The sequence below is a fragment of the Phasianus colchicus genome, chromosome 24, assembly GCF_987193195.1.
Source record: "Phasianus colchicus chromosome 24, bPhaCol1.hap1.1, whole genome shotgun sequence".
In the NCBI taxonomy this organism is placed as follows: Eukaryota; Metazoa; Chordata; class Aves; order Galliformes; family Phasianidae; genus Phasianus; species Phasianus colchicus.
The window spans coordinates 185,597-192,968 of NC_143459.1; the positions used below are offsets into that span (position 1 = coordinate 185,597).

General features: G+C 52.5%; 1 pseudogene; it reads left to right on the forward strand.

The window, feature by feature from the left end:
* Positions 1-1,383: 1,383 nt before the first annotated feature.
* Positions 1,384-4,325, forward strand: LOC149915073 (uncharacterized; annotated as a pseudogene).
* Positions 4,326-7,372: the final 3,047 nt, after the last annotated feature.

Here is a 7,372-nt window from a genome sequence, read left to right on the forward strand (position 1 = left end):
GCGCGGTTTCGGCAGGCAAATAGGCCCATGTTTCACATGGCCTCTTAATATTGCCTGCACTGCCCGGGTACGGATACATCTCTGTCCAAGTCTGAACTCTCCCACAGTTGTCTGGAGAGCCAGACCCCATAGAATATCTATGCCCAAGATGTATTCCTGCACTGGGGCAATACACACCTTACACTCCCGGGGTGGGAGACGCCCCACCCTCAGATTCAACCATGTTTGGGTGACAGGAATAGTCTGTCCCCCAAAGCCACCAATCATCACTCTGTCTCCACCAAATTTGGTTGGATCTTTGTAGATAATTGATGTTTCTGCTCCAGTGTCCACCAATGCCATAACTCTCTGAATGTTTTTTCGGGACCAATAAATCCTTAATTCTACACAGGGCCTCTGGTCCTATCTGGAGGCCCTAGGGGGACTAACATCCCTCGTCACGCCATGAATTGAGCTATGGCCAATTCTTTTGCTTCCAGTGCCTCAGGCATTGTAGCCCGAGACACCTGAGGCAGCTTTTTTTTTCTATTAGCAACAATGAAATCTTCTAAGTTCCATGTTGTTGTTGGCATTCTCTCTGTAACCCTTACCCTTGGTTTCTTAGGGTAGGTCTGAAATTTTTGGTTGTCCTTTAGCTGTCTCCAAAGCTGGAGAAGAACATGGTTGGGCTGGCAGTCAATCTTAGCAAATTGGACCCCAGCCCGAATTAAATCATTAAACATAGTGAGCCCCATCGAGAGCCCCATCAGCGTCCTACAGCTCCTGGACGCTGTCACCCTGGCTGTCCGTGACTGTCCCAAGCTGTCCCCCCTGCCATGGTGGCACAACTGCAGCACGGTGACATCCTCATTGAAGAGGTGACGAGGAGGAGTACAGGGAGGGGGGCTGGGGACAGTCGGGGGACACGTGGGGTCTGGTGCAGGTGTGACATGGGGTCGGTGGTGTCACCATTGTTGGGTGCCACCTTCACTGGATGCCATTGGGTGTCACTGAATGTCACTGTCTTCAGGTGACGCCGTGACACAGGGTAACCTCGATGTGGAACAGCCGTGACGCAGTGTCCCCATCCCTGGCTGTCACTGTTGTTACCGTCATCTGGTGTCACCATCACTTGTGTGCCACCATCTATCGGGTGACACCATTCCCTGTACTCTGACCATCACATGGGGGCAGGCACAGGCGGCACTACGTTGTCACCGTGCTGTCACTGAGCCTCTCACTGTTGTTTGTCACCCCTCCAGACCTGCCTACCGCAGGACCCGGTGACACCGGAAACCTCTGGCGCTGTCACCATCGTCTGTCATGAGGACGGGGACATGCACGGTGGTGAACTCTGTGCCACCACCAGAGGGGACTGTGTGACACCAGCGTGGCACAGCCGTGATGCGGTGTCATCACCGTTGGGCGTCACTCCTGGCAGCTGGCGCCGGGTGTCACCGTCATGCAGAGGGGACAAAAAAAACCCTGGGGACATTGAGCCGAAGCTGGGGACACCGTGACCACCTGGAGGACTTCCCAGGGAAGTGGGAACACCACATGACAATGTCACACCACCAAAATTGGGGACATCCCTGTGTCACACCCCAAAGCTTGGGACACCTTCATGGCACCCTGGTGGTGTCATATCCTAGAGTTGTGAACACCCCCCAGAGTTTGGGACAGCCCTCTGGAGACGCCATCTGTGCCCTCCCCCACAGAAAACATTGTTCCCATGGGGCGGGGTTGACACCCCTCACTTTTCTAATTAAGGTTTATTTTTGATAATGGAGGTTGGGGGATGTCCTCCCCATGTAAGTGATAAAGGGCAGAGGAGCGGCTGTGGGGCTCCATGTATCACACTGGGGATGAACTCTGGGGACAGAGGTGACTGCAGCATCCTGGCCCCATCGCCCCTATGGCCCCATAACCACTACAGCTCCATCTCGTAGCCATCCCTCGTCCGTATCCCACAACGTTATCCCATCACATATCCATCATATCCACCCCACAGCCATCTCAAACCCATCCCATATCCATACCCCCACATCCTATCCCCATCCCTAACCCTATATCCATAGCCATTCCGAATCCTTATCCCCACATGCATCCCATGTCCATTCCATCTACTTATCCCATGCCACTATCATCCCAATCCCATCCCGTGTCCATATTTCATCCCCAATCCATCCCACCTTCTTCAGTGTTGGTCCCATGTCCATCCCAAGCCCATCCCATATATATTCCATTTTCCTATCTCCCATTCCATATCCACCCCATATCCATATCCCCACACCCCAACCCTACATTTCACATCCCAATGCACATCCAACATCCCAACCCCAGCTCCCAAGCCCAGTTCCAAACCTCATATCCCAACCCCACATCCAAGCCCCACCTCCCACCTGTAAATCCCATTCCCATCTCGCACCCCCTATAGCAGTAGGGCGCACCCCGAGGCCCCACCCACGGCCCGCCCCCTGCCGCGCTCCTCCCACCAACAGCGCAGCGCAACGCCGCACCGCCCGCGGGCTCTCATTGGGCAGGTGCCGGACCGTCCCAGCCCCGGGCTCTCATTGGTCAGGTGCCGGTCCGTCCCGCCCCCGGGCTCTCGTTGGGCACGTGCCGATCCGTTCCGCCCCCGGGCTCTCGTTGGTCAGCGGCAGCGGCGCCGGCTCCGATTGGCTGAGGCGCGGCGCGCGGGAACGGCCGTTGGCAGCCGGCCTAGAGCACTTCTCCACTCAGGCGGCGGCGCTCCCGCAGCCCTGGCCGCCCCGCACCGCCGCTGCGCGCCGGAGCTGTCCGGGCAGCACCGAGACGGAACCGCGGCACGACGGGAGCGGTGCTGAGCACAGCAGAGTCGGAGCCGGGAGGGACGGAGAGCGGCGCCGGGACAGGGGAGGAAGCCTGGTGGGGTGAGGGGCTGGGAAGGCGGGGGGGGGGATAGGGAGGCAGGCGGGGCTGCAGCGGCTGTGGTATCGGGGTACATGGGGCGATAGGGGTGGGTACAAAGGGATTTAGGGCAGCAGAGGGCTGTGAGGGGGAAACGGGGGGACACGGTGCTATAGGGAGCACTGGGGGCCGGGAGGGGCTGGGGAGAGCTACGGGGAGGGATATAGGGGGCTGGGGGAGGACCTAAGAAACTGTGGCTCTATGAGTGGCTGTAGGGGGAATGGAGGTGGGATAGAAGGGGATGTGGGGCTACAGGGAGCAGTGGGAGGGCCGTAGGCGTGGTATAGAGAAACAGGCATGACAGGGGTCTGTGGGTGGGATTGGGGGGGAAGTAGAGAGGTGTAAGGTTATAAAAGGCTGCAGAGAGACAATAGGGGGCTTGCGGGAGCACAGGGAAATAGAGGGTAATGTGGGGTGACACCGGGCACTAGACGGGAATGTGAGAGAGAAGACCCAGTAGGAGGCACAGATAGAGGCAAGCTGAGGAGGATAAAGAGGGAGAATCTCAACGGGAGGAGGTGTGGGTAGCTCCAGGCCACCTTGCTGTCTCCCAAAGAGATGCGGGCTGTGGGCTAGGCTGCGGGCAAGAGTGCTGGCCAGAAGCAAGCATCTGTGTGGAGAAAGGCAAAGGGCGGAGGAGGTTGAAGGGCAGCTACCGGGCATGGGCTTGCTCAGCAAGGGGAGCAGAAGCGTGAAGGGCACGAGAAGGGAATAGAGAAGGGCATGCAGAAGGAGAGAAGCTGCGAGCAGAGTTAAGAGGCACTTGTCAGAGCAGCAAGCAGAGCAGACAAGTGTTGAGATTGGGAGTGAGTAGCAGGAAAAGGCAAGAGCACCAAGAAAAAGGAGGTGAGGGGCATGAAGCTCAGGTAGGGAAAAGGAAGGGCATGCAGCTCAGGTAGGGAAAAGGAAGGGCATGCAGCTCAGGTAGGGAAAAGGAAGGGCATGCAGCTCAGGTAGGGAAAAGGAAGGGCATGCAGATCAGGTAGGGAAAAGGAAGGGCATGCAGCTCAGGTAGGGAAGGGAGGGGACAGCAGCTAAGCTAGGAAAGTGAGTGGACAGCAGGTGAGGTAGGTAAGTGAGGGGACAACCAGTAAGGAAGCCAAGTGAGCAAACATCTGCTCAAGTACGTAGCGAGGGGCAAGGAGCTCAGCTAGGTAAGTAAGGGGGAAGCAGCTCAGGTAGGGAATGAGAGGGACCAGCAGCTCAGCTAGGAAAGCGAGGGGCAAGCAGGTCAGCTAGGTAATTTTTGGAACAAGCAGCTCAGGTAGGTAAAGGAAGGGACAGCAGTGCAGGTAAGAAGAGCAGGCAAGGGAATGGAAGGATAGGGCAAGGGGGGAGGTGAGGGTGAAAAGAAAGAATGGGGAGGGTAGGGAGGGCTTAAAGGGGGTTTCAGGAGTACCTATGATTATAAAAAAAAAAAGAAAAGAAAAATGAAAAACAAGAAAAAAAGGTGAAAGAAAAAAGAGAAAGGGAAAAAAAAGAGTAATAAAGGAAAAAAATAAAAAAGGAAAAAAGAAAAAAAAAATGGAAAACAAAAAGAGAAAACCAAGATGAAAAAGATGAAAATAGAAAAAAATGAGAAAAGAGAGAGAAAAATGAAATAAAAAAGAAAAGTGCAATGAAAAAATTAGGAAAAAAAAAAAAGAAAAAAAGAGTGAAAATGAAAAAAGAAAACCAAGATGAAAATGAGAAAAAATAGATGAAAACAAAAAAAAAAAACCGAAAAGAGAGAAAAAAAAAGAACAAGTGCAATGAAATGAAAAAAGAAACGAAAGCATAAAAAAAGAAGTAAAAGAAAAAAGCCCAAAAAGGTCAGAAAAAAAAGAAATGAGAAAAGAAGAAAAAAGCCAAGTAAACAGTCAAGAATAACAGCTGAGAAAAGACTGGATGGCCAAAATGTAGAGAAAGCAAAGCAGAGCACAGCAAGGCGAGAGTAGCAGCAAAAGGCAGGAGAATGAAGAAGGAGGGAGTGAAGAGCAGGAAAGGTGAGTTTGCCATAAGGCGAGGGGGAAGGGGAGGGGAAAGAGAGAAAAGGGGGGGTACGGGAGGGGAGGGGAGGGGAAGGGAAGGAGGGGGGGAGAGGAGAGAGGGGAGGGCAGGAAGGGAAAAATGGGAGGGAGGGGGGAGGGGAGGGTTGAAGGGAAAATAGAGAAAGAAGAGGCAAAGAAGAGACTCAGAAGTACAAAGCGGTGCACGTAAATGTAGACGAAGCAAGTAGGGAAGCTAAGGGTAGCAGGGCAAAGGAAAGCAAAGGAAGGCAGTGAATGAGAGAAAGCAATCTTGCAGGAATGGTGGAGTGTGGGAAGAGCTGAGCCCCGGCCTGGCACAGGAGCTGCACGGCAGGAGAAGAAGCGGAGCCCAAAGGTAAGAGGAGCTCCTTGGGGCTTTTTGTGGGCTTGAAGCAAAGCTGAGAAGCCGTGCCCGGGAGGAGGTGTGGGTAGCTCCAGGCCACCTTGCTGTCTCCCCAAGAGATGCGGGCTGTGGGCTAGGCTGCGGGCAGGAGTGCTGGCCAGAAGCAAGCATCTGTGTGGAGAAAGGCAAAGGGCGGAGGAGGTTGAAGGGGAGCTACCGGGCATGGGCTTGCTCAGCAAGGGGAGCAGAAGCGTGAAGGGCACGAGAAGGGAATAGAGAAGGGCATGCAGAAGGAGAGAAGCTGCGAGCAGAGTTAAGAGGCACTTGTCAGAGCAGCAAGCAGAGCAGGCAAGTGTTGAGATTGGGAGTGAGTAGCAGGAAAAGGCAAGAGCACCAAGAAAAAGGAGGCGAGGGGCAAGCAGCTCAGGTAGCGAAAAGGAAGGGCATGCAGCTCAGGTAGGGAAGGGAGGGGACAGCAGCTCAGGTAGGGAAAAGGAAGGGCATGCAGCTCAGGTAGGGAAAAGGAAGGGCATGCAGCTCAGGTAGGGAAAAGGAAGGGCATGCAGCTCAGGTAGGGAAAAGGAAGGGCATGCAGCTCAGGTAGGGAAAAGGAAGGGCATGCAGCTCAGGTAGGGAAAAGGAAGGGCATGCAGCTCAGGTAGGGAAAAGGAAGGGCATGCAGCTCAGGTAGGGAAAAGGAAGGGCATGCAGCTCAGGTAGGGAAAAGGAAGGGCATGCAGCTCAGGTAGGGAAAAGGAAGGGCATGCAGCTCAGGTAGGGAAAAGGAAGGGCATGCAGCTCAGGTAGGGAAAAGGAAGGGCATGCAGCTCAGGTAGGGAAAAGGAAGGGCATGCAGCTCAGGTAGGGAAAAGGAAGGGCATGCAGCTCAGGTAGGGAAAAGGAAGGGCATGCAGCTCAGGTAGGGAAAAGGAAGGGCATGCAGCTCAGGTAGGGAAAAGGAAGGGCATGCAGCTCAGCTAGGGAAAAGGAAGGGCATGCAGCTCAGCTAGGGAAAAGGAAGGGCATGCAGCTCAGCTAGGGAAAAGGAAGGGCATGCAGCTCAGCTAGGTAAGTGAGGGGACAACCAGTAAGGAAGCCAAGTGAGCATACATCTGCTCAAGTACGTAGCGAGGGGCAAGGAGCTCAGCTAGGTAAGTAAGGGGGAAGCAGCTCAGGTAGGGAATGAGAGGGACCAGCAGCTCAGCTAGGAAAGCGAGGGGCAAGCAGGTCAGCTAGGTAATTTTTGGAACAAGCAGCTCAGGTAGGTAAAGGAAGGGACAGCAGTGCAGGTAAGAAGAGCAGGCAAGGGAATGGTAGGATAGGGCAAGGGGGGAGGTGAGGGTGAAAAGAAAGAATGGGGAGGGTAGGGAGGGCTTAAAGGGGGTTTGAGGAGTACCTATGATTATAAAAAAAAAAAAAAAGAAAAAAAAAAGAAAAACAAGAAAAAAAGGTGAAAGAAAAAAGAGAAAGGGAAAAAAAAGAGTAATAAAGGAAAAAAGAAAAAAAAATGGAAAACAAAAAGAGAAAACCAAGATGAAAAAGAAAAAGATGAAAATAGAAAAAAATGAGAAAAGAGAGAGAAAAATGAAATAAAAAAGAAAAGTGCAATGAAAAAATTAGGAAAAAAAAAAAAAGAAGAAAAGAGTGAAAATGAAAAAAGAAAACCAAGATGAAAATGAGAAAAAATAGATGAAAACAAAAAAAAAACGAAAAAAGAGAAAAAAAAAGAAGAAGTGCAATGAAGTGAAAAAAGAAACGAAAGCATAAAAAAAGAAGAAAAAGAAAAAAGCCCAAAAAGGTCAGAAAAAAAAGAAATGAGAAAAGAAGAAAAAAGCCAAGTAAACAGTCAAGAATAACAGCTGAGAAAAGACTGGATGGCCAAAATGTAGAGAAAGCAAAGCAGAGCACAGCAAGGGAAAGCAAGGCGAGAGTAGCAGCAAAAGGCAGGAGAATGAAGAAGGAGGGAGTGAAGAGCAGGAAAGGTGAGTTTGCCATAAGGCAAGGGGGAAGGGGAGGGGAAAGGGAGAAAAGGGGGGGTACGGGAGGGGAGGGGAAGGGAAGTGGAGGGGGAGAGGAGAGAGGGGAGGGCAGG